The sequence below is a fragment of the Pseudochaenichthys georgianus genome, chromosome 9 (assembly GCF_902827115.2).
Source record: "Pseudochaenichthys georgianus chromosome 9, fPseGeo1.2, whole genome shotgun sequence".
Lineage (NCBI taxonomy): Eukaryota > Metazoa > Chordata > Actinopteri > Perciformes > Channichthyidae > Pseudochaenichthys > Pseudochaenichthys georgianus.
Genome location: NC_047511.1, coordinates 31,039,584 through 31,054,134, shown reverse-complemented (window position 1 = coordinate 31,054,134; position 14,551 = coordinate 31,039,584). Strand labels below are relative to the sequence as shown.

Here is a 14,551-nt window from a genome sequence, read left to right as displayed (position 1 = left end):
GCATTTGATAAGTTTGGATCAGTTTTAGGTTCGAATTATGTTTTCTTCTAATTAAAATATTTGTGCAATTAAAAAAACCTTCTGATTAGTGTCCAACAAGATGAAAACATAGTGATAACCCATACTTTAGAATAATACTGACTGTTAATTGTTTCTTGTTGATCTAGTATATAAATCAATATTTATATATATTTATGTAATATATGTTTTAATTGATGGAGATGTCATACGTAAGCATATATGTAAATTAGTCCAAGAGACTTTATCATCACAAAAACGTGTCCAATGTTTATGTATTACAGAAAAGGACATACGATTGTTACATAAAGTTATGTTTGTATTTAGTACAATAATTAAATAATTGCTAGAGCTTACAAAAATATACAGTATAGAGACTGACATATCTCATGTCACAGAAGGAAGAGCAGCTCGATGACATGAGTTGTCTCAGGTGTCTCCAGGTTTGCATTCAGGGTGGGGTCCTCTGCTTCCTCTGAGAAACCTCTGGGTTGCTGATTGTATTGTTAATATGATTAATAATATGTGTATTATAACAGGCTTTTCCCTAATATATTACAACTAGAAATGTAGCAGTATTCCCAGTGTTTTATGGACTAACAATCAATGTTATTTATGCAAATTGAATATGTTACATGGTTACATTGCAGCCATTTCTATAAGGCCACTTTACAAGTGCTCTGTGAAATGCTCAGTCTCAGATATGTTGGAAGATGTTTCACTGTACTGCTGCACTGTAGGGAAATTAGTTTGAAATCTATTTGGCTTTTGAATTGAAAAAGGCACACAGTTTGTCACGCTATGATTTCCTCTTAGTAGTGGGGAATAATTATAACTGGGGTTGTTATCTTATTTTCTCACTGTCCCCATCAGGGGTCGACCCCACCAGGTCTCTTTTGACCCAGGACCAGACTCCTGGTGACCTCCGGTGCTCTGCTCAGCAAAATATTAAGACAATGTGAAAATGGATCTTGTCATGAATGGGCAGAAGTGAGTGTCTCTCCTGTCGGTGCTGAAAAGAACCACTCCTGTCAGACTCGGTTAGCATCACGCCCGGCGTTCAGCGTCTGGCATTAGATTTTCTGAGAGATAACACTGTCGGAGCTTCTGAGCGAGGTAGGAGAGAGGCAGGTGTGGTTGAGAGGCACTTTCACCCCCAGTCTCTTTTAGCCTCTTTAGCTTTGGCCCAGGGAGAGAGAGAAACAGAGAGAGAAACTGCCCCAAGCACATCTCCACTGACCTACATTTCATCTGTCGCTTTTTTCCACTCTTCCCTTTTTTCTCCATCTCTTATTTCTCCTGTACACCAAAAGCTCCGTAATTGTGATGTAATGACCAAAGCAGGCGTGATAAAATCCCAGACTGGTCAGGATGAAATGCTCTTGAAGACATGCAGACAGAAGAGGCCGATGAAGAAAAGAGGAGACAGGCAGGGAGGGCGTTAAAATGAAAGAGGTGGGGGTGGTTAGCACTTTAAAACACAAAAAAGGTTTCGACCCTCTTTGTCGAAGCAATAAAAAGTGTCCTGATGTGATCTGCTGTGTAGACTTCAATCCATCTGAGGGCTGGGGACTCCATTAAGAAGGATTACCCCTCATTGCCAACTATTCACTGTTCTCCCAAAGCCACATGGATAGCATGGAAATTACGTTTAAATTACGTCGTCTGTTGGGCGGGGATGAGAAGAAAAGGAACATAATAGGTTGTTTTTTGATGAGACATACTGGAGTATGGGCTGCTCTGTCCATATGGTGGTAGGAGGGAGGAAGGGAGCAGGAGAAGCAGCCCGGGCCATGCCTAAGGGCTGAACTTGGAGAAGGAGAAAGCAGCACTCTGCGCCGAGATGGGATCTTCGGTCCTTCTGCCTTTATGTTTCACTGTCTGTTTCTATTGGCTGGCTGAGCGCTGCCTGCTCCATCTCCGTCTGTCTGTCTACCTTTCTATCCTTTATTGAAGGTCGTAAAATGTATACTGAACAAATTGGCTATGAATATATGTGTCCATTACGTCTAACATTATTATTTCACATGCATTTTCTCCTCCTTTTTGTCTTCGCTCTCTCTTTTAGCAACACTAGCGGCGTGGCTCGAGGCACGGCAATGTCAGTCTGTCTGTTGGTCCAACACTTTTTTCCAGTCTGAAATATATCAACAACTATTGGATGGATGGCCAATGAAATATGTTACATTCATCCTAATTACTTTGATTATCCATGAAATGTTCCACCAGCACCACAAGATGTAACATTTCAATTTATAAAATTCTTTAGTTTATGACAAAATACCTTAATAATACAGTTACCAGTTTCAGCTTGACTCTGGGTAATGTGTCTATCAGCAATATTTGCAAGCTGGTAAGCTCCACTAACATGGTGAACATGTTAAATATTATTCTTTCTTGCAGTCTTTGGGAAGTGTTTTGATTGGAATTGTGTTAATCAGCAATGATTCAGGAAAAAAATCATGAAGGTCTCTTTCCCGATGTAGTCAATGGGAGAAAGTCTTTTTTGGGCCCAATTTACGCCAAAGACTAGAACGTAAGCGTAGTACAACCGTTTGGCCACTTTCTTCAACTGCCGGCGTTCTTCCTGGGCCTTGACTTCAATCCCCACTCCTGACTACCTGCAGTAACATTTAGCTCTTTTGCTGGCCGTTCACCAGACCCTGGGACCCTGGTGATGGATAGTCACATTCCCTTCAGTAAATGTCTTAATTCAGCCACGTCATAGCTATACGTCACTGCTATGCATAGATGTTTATCAATCTGTTGCACCTCCTGGATCCTTCTTCATTTTCTTTTTATATATAGACACATATTTTCTAACATTAGCACTGTTTATGTTGTTATTGTTTTATGTTTTTAATGTAGACACAAGACACCTATTGCATGTGTGTTTGTCCATATTTTCCCCCATTTATCGTCGGGTTTCTTTGGGAGTTAATTCCTTGTACGATGCAAGGGTCCAAGGATATGGAGTCGTATTCTGTTCAAACTGATAAGCCCCCAGAGACAAATGTGTAATTTGTGATATTGGGCTATCTAAACAAAATGTGATTGATTCTTGGACTGAACACAGTTAAAACCATGCATGGACTTTTCCCTTACAAATCTTTGACCATCACATCTAATGCTCTGTCTGCTATACAGAGATGTTGCTTTGAACCCCGAGCAAACAGGCCATGTGCCAAACGTATATTTAATGATATGTGTTGGTTAAGTGTTGCAAATCAGAATGATCGCAAATATATATTCATTTTCATCCCACCGCCTGCTGCAAAGTGGAGTTATAGTGGCAGACATCCCGTGCATTCACTACAGTTACCCCCTTTTGAGTAGATCTGATTCAAATGTAAAGCACCTTGCTGACTTAATCTGTATCATACAAGGCCATTTAAAAAGTATAAACATGATAATCTATGTTTAGGTTTGAATGAATTAATGCATGCAAACAAGAGCATTTCGATTTTCTCATCTTTGATTTTGAGTGTGGATTATTTCTTACACACTTTATATTGATTAGTACATTTCTTATATATATTTACATTGTTATTCTGCTGTTTTTTATTCTTAGGTTGTTGTAGTCTTTGAGCAATCTCTGGCAGAATACTTTTCTTTTGGATTTATGAATTTGTTATTTAATGCATTTCAATTTTGACCCAATGTGAAAAGCAACTCAAATATAATGCAAAATTCAGAACTAACCTACACACTCACTCACATGCACACACACATCCGCAGTATCTCATTTTGATCAAGCTACTGTGTGAACAGCAAACCAGTTGAGAGATATGATTGTGTGTTGAGAGACAAGAGAGAGAAGACAGCAGGATGTGGTAGCCTTGTTTCTTTTAAGGCTGTTCATCATACCAGTCAGTGTTGTCCTTGAATCGACCACTAGGAAGTTAACTTATATATAATTAGATAAGTTTCCTCTTGAAAATAAGAAATTAGGCCACAGGTCTCTGAGGAATCTCCCTCTCCGATCTTACGACATGTTTCACACTGCCTCTTATTTCCCCCTGAAACAAGCAGGTGATTTTTCACTGCGACACTGTGGTGTGTGTGTGTGGGTACGAGCAGATCATGTGTCTGTGACTTTGTGAGTGTATTTGTGTGTCTGTGCACGTGGCATTTTATATATTTATTTATGTATGCGAGTGTGGCCATACACCTCCAAGACTGTTTTGCTGTGAAATAGAGGTTGCTCATTTATTTTTTTCATCATGCACCAAATTGTTTCACATATATTGCTCCCGTGTAATGTGACATTGACGCATTGACATGTCAAGTGAGAACTCAAAGTCAGAGAAAGAAAGCCAAAGAGGGAGAGATGAGAGATGAAGAGAAAAGGACACACAGAGAGAGAGAGGGAGAGATTGAGAAATACACTTGAGAAATTTGCCGAGAGATACCACAAGTGACATAGGCAATTTCTGTAGAAAAATTACTTCATCATAATTTCAATCCCAAGAAGAATTGAAAGGAAAGCCCTGAAGGAGGAAGGCCAAGTCACCTTGAGAAGCATTAGGGGAAACACACCCATCACACATGCACATACACACACTATCTGAATATGGCTCAGTATGATTTCATGTGTTAATTCAAATCAGAAATGTTATCCCCTTGTCTTCCGTTTACTTGCTCACTGACTTTGCTTTATTATTTGTATTCATCCCCTTTTTCAGAACCTCCTTTTTTGATGCTTCAGTGTTGTACATCTGTGTTAAGTGCTTAGAGCCTGTGGTATATCTGAGTTAAAAATATACAACCTATTAGTCTGGCTGGCACTATTACTAGCATCATCTAATCAAAGCTTTAAATAGAGCCAGTGGTTCAGACAAACAGTCTCAAGTCTCTACCTCACAGTGCCAATCATCAGATTTTAATTGGATTTCTCTATTATCTGTTTTTTTTTTCATTACACAAAGCCATTAAGATATTAAATCTAGTTTTACTTTGAGTCAGTCGTTTTCCCCTTCTCTCCTTGTTCCTCTTAATATATATATAAATATATATATATTTTTTTTGGTTGGCATATTGAATATGCCTCTGTAGCCTGAGGCTCTATCTCAAAATAATTTAGTCATCGTTGATTTCTTTGGGAGAGCTTAATAAACGTTGACGTTGAAATGGGGAGGAAATTGCAAACTGGGACTGTTTGAGGCTTTCATGTTCAGGGCTACTTGATAGTTATGTTGATTTTCCAAAGTGGTTAGTAATGATATGAACCAACGGAGGATACGGCAACAGCTTTGCAAATCAGCGTCTTCATTTAATATTCACTGGTTTGTGAAAGACGGGTCGGTTTGCAGAAAGAGACACTTCCTGTCTTTATTAAAGAGGGCTACTGAAACTTTAAATGAGTGTGTGTGAATTCCTAGCCTTTCAAGAATAATTATAAATCATTTTATGTCACAACCTGGACTGTAGTCATAATCAGATATCCATCTCCAGTCTCGTAAAATGTCGCTTTAGTGCATTTTAAGCCTTTTTTCTTCCTCATTCTCTTCAGGCTTTATCTATTTTAATCCGTCTCATCAAAACAAACAGATGTATATTTTCGAACCAACTCGTCACAACCCTCGACCTTTGACCTGTACCCTAACCGTAGGTGTCCTGTACGGGGGGGCTTTTTCTAGAAGACCAATGGCGGAGCCCTGAGGGACGCCACCCAGAGATCCTCTTACTGTCTGTCGCACAGGGGCAGCACTAAGCGCTATAATCTGAAGGGAGGGGGAGTGATCATGTGTGTGTGTGAGATGAATATGGTGTGGGGGTGGGTCTGGGCGGCATGTTTTTAACCCCTCCCTCACCCACATCCCCATCCCCTCTCGTTAATCTGGAGTCTAGCATGTGGATTAGCGGACACTCTGCAGCACCACTGTGTGACAGAACGCTGTGTTTCCTACCGAGCATATAAGATTACGTCTTTAAGCAGTTTACACTCACAGCTCGCTGAGAATATTGGAGTTAGCACATTGGCTAATGACATCCAATCAAAGTGCTGGTGCGTGCTTTAATGCTGCTGTCTAATATGTGTGCCCGCATGTGTAAAATATGATTCTGCAGTGTTTCAGTGTGGAAGAAAGTGTACGTGCCGGAGCAAGAATTCCCAACAGGTGTTATGCATTTCAACCTTTGCTTTTTTTATTGTCATGCGATGGGAGCCAGATTACTCCCCACTTCGATCACACCCCACCCTACCCCCCACAAACACACTCTCACACACACAAAAACACACATGAAGCCTCATCACGTTAATACGATCATCACCTTGAGCGTTGGGTTGATGATTTGACATCTCTCTTTGTTTGGGCTGAGGTAAAATGAGTCTGTTAGTCTGTTAATCCACCAGGATTAAGTAACAACAACAATCCCCCATGGAGTCTGAGTGTGTGCGTGTGTGTGCGTGTGTGTGTGTGTGTGTGTGTGTGTGTGTGTGTGTGTGTGTGTGTGTGTGTGTGTGTGTGTGTGTGTGTGTGTGTGTGTGTGTGTGTGTGTGTGTGTGTGTGTGTGTGTGTGAGTGTGAGTGAGTGAGTGAGTGAGTGAGAGAGAGAGAGAGTGTAGTATGTGATAGCATGTCTGAATGTACATCTCTGAATTTTGACACTTCTATTCTTAAAACTATTGTCAGATTATGAAATAAGAGGAGAGCTATTACTTTAAAGGCTCAATGAAACGACATGGTAGGATGATGGTGAGGATGATGAAGATAGTTATGATATGATGATGAGTGGGAGGTAGGAGAAGAATGGATGTTGAGGGAGGGGTATTGGGTAGAAGAGTGTAGGGATTAGTTGATATTTCCCTGGAATTACGTACGCTTTGGCGAACATCTACTTAAGTCCTGCCTTATGCGCCGCTGTCTGGAACACACACACAAAAAGCCCTCTGTCCCATTCAGACACACAAAGACTATTAGTACAGTCCAGCTCATCCTCTCAATACGCAAAAGAAAAGAGAGAAAAACATGTTAAGTCTTTGTCCTCTTCTGTCTGGGCCTATTCATTCTCCCATACATGGGAGGAAGAGTAATGGGAAAAGAGAAAGAAAAAATTGGAAAGACATAGATGATGATTTGTCCATTGAGGTTTATGGTTGAGATGGTAAACACTAAGTTACTTCTGAGCGGCCTTAGTAAGTCTGGATGTGTACAAACCTCAACAAAAGCATGGCTGCTGTGCCAAAGATAATAGGATTGTGTATTTACAATATCAATGATCATGTATTCACTATAACACGATGTACAGGAGTCAGTACAATGTAAGAAATGTGGTCAGAAAGCTCACTGATTTCATCACTGATGCATATTTCTGTTGACCTAACACTGCAGAAAAGGGTGGTTTTTGTTATTATGGTATAATTATATTAACTGCATGTTTTCTGGCAATATTCATGGCAAGAACATAACCGTAAATTACTAATAATACTGAATGTGATTAACATCTGAATACAAATGGTGTCCCGTACTGTATAAAGTTCAAGGCCAACCTGCTGAATGTCACCACTGGTTCAGCAGCTTACCTGTCCAGTTAAACACATTGTTATTATTAAGATATCTTATTCGCATTTCAATGACTGAATTATTGGTTGTACGAACATGCTGCTGAGTTTAAAAGTTCAATAATGTTTAATTGAGGATCGCCCTTATTACCAGCTGAAAATAACTGAAAATGTAATCCCAAATTCCAAGGAAAATTGCAATTTTTATAGAAAATATTCAATTTATTTAGCAATATTGACAATCATATTAAAGAGGGTTGGAAGGTAACGTCCTGATGCAAGTTTTGATGCAACTATTGTTTTTGTTTATAATAATGTAATGTGTTTGTCGTCCTACTAGGACTTTTTCTGTGCTCTCTTTTCTGTTTCTTTACTGTACTTAACCATCTCTCTTTGCTTTAGTGGCTGCCACTTCCACTCTCTCCTCTCCTCCCACCCCTTCCCCCTTTTAACTGATTCTGAATTATCCATAGCTGCATCGCTCCCTCACTTTCCCACTTTCCCACTTTCCCCTCTCCATCCCCCTCTTTTCTGTCTGCATGTTCGCCCGCTCTCTGTCTCTCATTCCCGTCTCTTCCCCCCTTCTCTCAATTTGCTCTCTTACTTTATGGCATCCCTTCACTTTCTGCATCCTCTCTTCGTGTCTCCCCCCCCCATCCCGCTCTCTATTCCCTTGCTCGTCCCCTCTCTCTCTGTGGTTCTCTATGCCTCTCACTTACTGTAACTGTAGGATATAGGTCAGCAGGGCGGCTTGGCTGACTCGTGTCTAGACTCAGCCTCAGTCTTGGGGGCATGCAGTCACACAGCAGCGCGGCACATTGACCAGCACAATCACCGCCCCACACTGGAGCTCCATTGACTGCCTGACTGTGCCTATGTGTGTGTCCGTGTCCGTGGAAAACACACGCAAACACAAACATGGAGGGAAAAAAGCTGAGGGACAAAGTTCTCCTGAGGAGGCATCACAGCACGCTGGGCATTACCAAAAACATTAACGCCATCTGTGGAGTGGTACAAATGTCAGTGTAAATGCCATTAGTTGGGAGATGATATTTACAACAGGGCAAACATGACCACAGGGCACTCCTTTTAGATTGATCTTCAAATTTCCAAGCGTGAATAAATGCAAATTCAGTGCTGATGAAAGGACTTTTAATGTGGCAGTCTATAAAGTTTCCGTTGTTGAGTTAGATGGATGGGAAAAATATAAAATGGAAATTAAATCTGATATAGCATGCATGTGGCTGTCTGAGCTTCTATGTGAGTTGAATGCACTGTCTGTGTTAAAAGGGGGGTCGGCAGCTGTATGGCAGTGGGTGCTGCAGGGTGCAACATGCTGTGGGGAAGGGTAGCTGGGCTGACGGTGTGTATGAGGGTGTATGAGTGTGTGTGTGGGCAATGATTCATTCAACTGAGTGTATGTTCCCCCATCCTCCTCCTGCTCTTGCTCTTCCTCTCACTCAGTCTGTGGTCCAGATGTGATCCCCCCTCTTTCTCCCTGGATACTGATTCAGTCCCTGCACCCATCCTGCCAGCCTCTGACTCTGCAGACAGACCAATGAGGTGATGGGTGCAGCAGGGGACTTTGCAGTGGGTGCACATTAGCTAGATGTGGCATAAAGAGAATCTAATGATTACATGCCACTAAATATTGCAATACTAGCAATGACCTGTGTTTAGTGAACATGGTGTTTCACTAAGTGCTCAAAGCTCCCTGTGTGAGACGTGAGAGGTGCATGGACTTGACTTTAGTTTCCATTTCTGCTACTTTATATACTCCTCCCATAGACTGTATATGACTCCTCCGCATCATCTCAGAGACATAGAAGACATAGAAATAGGGTAGTTTTTCCTCAACTGCATGCATTCAATAACTTTAGTTGCTTTGTAGATTCAGATTATTATAATTGATAAATTAGGATTTATTATATAAGAATAGGATGAAATTGCATTGATCCCTGGGGGAAGATTCACAAACACATAGTAGTATATGCAAAAAGATAACCAACTGCAAAATTAAATTGATGAACACATCAATAAATCATATTTATAATTAAATAATATAATATATCTAATTCTGAGATTGGCCATTCTGCATAATGAGTACGTTTAATTAAGGTATGTTGATGCTAATAAAATGCTAACTACACTTTTACTTGTTAAAAGGTATTTTCTACACTGTGTTTTTGCTACTTTTACTTAATTATATAATATAATAACATATCTATCATGACCCCACTTTGACTCATTTCTTAAATCTTGTATGTAACGTTTTTTTTTTTTCATTAGTTGGTCTTGATTATAATTTGTAAATAATTGTTTCCCAATCTGCCTAGTAACAGTTGCTTCCCCACTCTTCCACGCTGAAATATTGATAGATGGATGGGATTAGAGGTGTGTTAGTGCACTACTGTGTGTGTGTGTGTGTGTGTGTGTGTGTGTGTGTGTGTGTGTGTGTGTGTGTGTGTGTGTGTGTGTGTGTGTGTGTGCGCGTGTGCGTGTGCGTGCGTTTTTATCATGTATGAGTGTTTCAGAGTCTTCACATTGCTTTTAGAAGACAAATCCAGTCTGTGATGTTGCTCCATGTTACCTTTCTCCCAGCCCATAAATAATGTTACATCTGCTGTCTGCCCTGTCTTACTAGTTCTGCTTCAACCCCACCAGTTTTGTTTCTTATTTCTTCCCTCTGCTTTCACTATATTTCCTCATTTAAAACATACTTAGTCACTCTGTAAATCAATCATACAGTTCTCTATAATCCCCCTCCCAGCCCCTGTCTGTCATCCTGTTCTTCTCCCTTTATCTTTAGAGTCTCGTGGGTTAAAGGCATAAAAGAGCTTTATTTTTTCACTAATGAGAAAACCTGCTCACAACTCTCACCTAGTATGCGAAATAAAAGGAGACAGACATGTATACAGGTACACACAAACATAAACACACACACACACACACACACACACACACACACACACACACACACACACACACACACACACACACACACACACACAAAAAGGGTCATGTACACAAGATCACGTACAAATTGCTTTCAATCACGAGTGCCATCTCGATAATGATTCATTGTATTAGCTAATTACGGGTCTTTAGATCACACACCCTAACATTCTAGCAAAGAATCAGAAATCATTTAACTACACAAATGTTGACATATAGTGTAAACACGTGCACGCTTGCGCAAGCAACTCAACATGCATGGATGGCTGTGCATTTACCCTCCATGCATATGCAAATGTTAAACACGGTTTTGCAAACACAAGCATCTTCTCTGCAGACCTTTTGATATCATCCCTCAGTGATCCTTCATTTCATTCATGCTAAAAAATATTACTTTTGCAACAAACACATTTACTTTGTCTCTCCTCTTGTTGCCAGAACCAATTTCAGCCTATTTCTGTTTGAGAGGGTGCAGAAAGGCTGGAAATCTCATTACAGGGCATTATGATGAAGAGATGTTGTTATGATTACTCTGCGATGTTACCTTTACTGGAATATGTATTACTGGTGGAGCTGAAGGACACCATGTTAGATCCTTCTTAGCACGATGTGTCATGTCTTCTTTGATACAAGAACAAACAACATGACTTTCTGTCACGTTCACAGGTACAGATCAGAGCCCAATAGCACGACTCAGATACAACCAGTGTATAGCAATGATCAGTTTATTCAGGTCAGGGACAGGCAGGGTCAAAACCAGGAAATCCGTCAGACAGGCAACCAAAACCAGACAGGGAGCAGGCAGAAACTCGAGATCCGTAAACAGGCAGGCAGGGATCAAAAACCGGGCAGGACAAAAATCTAGGCTCGAGCACAACACTCACTGGAGAGCTTGGCGGAAACGACAAGACAATCTGGCAAAGGACAAGTGATAGTGAGGTGGTATAAATACTGTGGAGTGATGAGGGAATGAGTAACAGGTGAGGGGAAGGGCTGGGGAGACCAGGTGAGGGAAGTGAGCTGATTACAAGGGCCTGGAGGAAGGCGGGCTCTGAAATGACAGGAGAGTTTAGATGAGCCACCAAACAAACAATAATATAAGTGTCTAACTTGTGACACTTTCAGAGTTTCATGGGACGAATAGGTTCTGGTTTGTGCTCGTGTTTCTTTAAAAAGGGCCAACGTTATTAGGTTGATGATATCTGACTAGTGTTGTACTATTATTTTCTTCATTTCAAACCTTTATTTAACCAGATTGGTCCCATTGAGATCATAGATCTCTTTTTCAAGGGAGACCTGCAGCATATAGATTCCACATGAAACATAAAACAATAAAGGACAGTATACATTATATTTACAGGATACATAGTTATAGACATTTACAAGTGCCCATTGTATCAGCAAGCATTTCATTTAGCCTAGCTTTAAAAACATGCAGAGGAATGAGATTTCTCAGTTTCAATTCTTGCTGAAGATTGTTCCAAGCAAGTGGAGCTGCGCACATAAAAGCTGTCTTACCTAAGACAGTCCTTGCTCTTGGCACATCTACATCATGTGATCTCAGACAATAGCTGCTTGCAACTCTCTGTGTTATCAGAGAGCAGATATAATACGGGAGTTTACCCAACAAAGCTTTATAAATAAACGTGTACCAATGACTGAGCCTCCGTACAGAGAGTGATAGTAAACCTGCCTTGGTATACAGTGTACAGTTATAGCTGTTTATACTGCTCGGCACTGTGACCTTGTTTTCTACATCCCAGTCTACTCAGTACAAATTGAGTATTTTACATAAAATCAAGTAAAGTAAAGGTTTAATCTCCCTTCAACCAAATTGAAAATGATACCTCCAGCACCTGTGATGGGCCTTTTTCTCGCTATCTGACATTTTATGGACTACATGATTAATTAAACAGATTATTGGACGATTACAAATGATTGTTAGTTGCAGCCCTAGTTTACGCTGCTGCTGACACCTTAAAGTGTTGGATCTAGATCCAGTAATTTGGCAGCTGCTCATTGGAAAAGTCATCTACAGTTTGAGAAAGTCCTGAAATTAATAATATAAGAGCTGTCTGAAAAACAGCACTGCTCGTATAACCAGCGTCTTATAAAAGCATAAAATAAATAAATAAGTATATGATAAAGTATAAGTGACAAACAATAAGCATACTTAGGCACTAGCTACATTAAATTATGAATCAAGTCATTTCACCAAGAAAAAGGTTTTCCGACCTGCATTACTTGTAAACAATATTTATGTAATTTACCAAAACTAGAGCTTAATACATATTCACTGTAAATGATTTAGGAAAATATCAAGTCTCTCAGAGTTAACATTACATCCAGTTTTAATTAATCTGAAACTCTAGGCTGACAATTTAAAAGAATATTTGGTGTTTTGGGAAAAAATCTTAATGGCTTAATTGCCAAGAGTAAGATGACAATATTGATACCTTCTCTTGGATGGGCAATCATTTAGGAGGCAGCAACAGGTTAGCTTATCGTAGCACAAACTGGAAGAAGCTAGCCTGAGTCGCCGGCTTCGCAAGAAGACTGTTAATGCTAACACACCAGTTAGTATTACAATCGACCTCGCCGTTTCTTTCCTCGGAAATTAAGGTAAGGTTTTGATTTTTTTCAAGCTAACAACACACCTGTTGCTAGCTTGTTTTCCCTCACTACCGACACCACGGTAGCGAGGACGTTTTTTCTTTTTCTCTCACAGAGGAGGAAAAGATTAAAGAATATTAACACACCAGTTAATATTCTTTGAGAAAATATCTACACAGTCCTTTTTTCTCCGGATTAAGGACAGGTTGGCAACGTACCTGTTACGAGCAGGTCCTCTCCACGCCACGCGGCGAACAAGATGGACGCCTCTCTCCCTCACACCAGAGGAGTCAGGGACTCGGAGGCTCGGCGGCTGCGGGTTGAAAATATCAGGCACAGACTCACACCAGGACCAGGTCTGCTCGTCCTGCCTCGGGCTGGAACACGCCCAGGAAGCTATTGACAACCCCGGTTCGTGCGGGCATTGTGCCCGCTTCACCGTAAAGAGCCTCCGCCGACAGTTAGCATGCCAAGCTAGCTTGTCGGGACAGGACCCCCTCATGTCCGCTGATTTGCCGGCTGGCAATCAAGACGCGGGGGCGTCCGCCGCAGAGATTGAGCCCCGCACTGTGTCGGTCTGGGGCTCATCAACAGCGGTAGCTGCGGAACCGGAGTCCCGCGCCGTGTCAGGCTGGGACCCGGTGGCGGCAAGAGACGCGAGAACGGAGCCCCACGCTTTACCAAGCTGGGGCTCCCGGCTGGACCTCACCATGGTTTCGCCCGTGGAGGATGTCCTGGAATTGGATTATATGGAGAGGGTGCCTCTGAGTTCCTCCTGTCTGATTCGGATGAGCAAGAAGACGATATCTTCGTGTCATCGGCTCAGGCTGCAAAGCCGGGAGCGATGGCTGCTCTCCCGGGCGATAGCACACCAGCTTCGCCCTGTCTGAGCATGGACCTGCAGGCCGTGTGTCAGCGTGCCGCGTCCAGACTAGACATCCTGTGGCCCGAAATGGCCAAGGAGACCTCCAGGTCCCGTTACGAGGGGAAACATTTTCCCCAAGCAACGAGGGCAACGAGGACAAAGAGGCAACTCCTTCCGGTCTTCCCGGAGATGTTGGATGAGGTGTCGGTCTCGTGGAGAGACCGGCCCTTTAGCAACAAGGCCCCAATCCAGGGTGCCTCCTCCCTAGACTGTGACGGTATGGAGAGGCTCGGCCTGCTCCGCATACCGCCTATGGAACCGCTGGTGGCAGCCCACCTCCTACCGAGGCTGGTCCCGTCACCAAGCAGGAGCCTGCCAGCGAAGGCGGACCGATTCCAGTCGACCATGACTGAACGGCAGGGTGCGAACTGGAGGGGAGCAGGGGGAGCTATAGCTCCCCTAGTGGTGACATGAGCTCCCCTGGGAACATGGTTTGTGAAATTTGGGGGGAGCTCTGAAATACTGATATGATGACCAAATAAATTCCATTTTGGGCATGTTTTTTTTTTTCAAAGGTGTAAAATAAGTGAAATAAAA

General features: G+C 41.9%; 1 protein-coding gene across 1 annotated transcript in view; it reads left to right on the top strand.

The window, feature by feature from the left end:
- trpm6 (transient receptor potential cation channel, subfamily M, member 6) overlaps positions 1-14,551 on the top strand; it is a 131,064-nt gene that overhangs the window by 42,611 nt on the left and 73,902 nt on the right. The gene's annotated exons all lie outside the window — the stretch shown is intronic.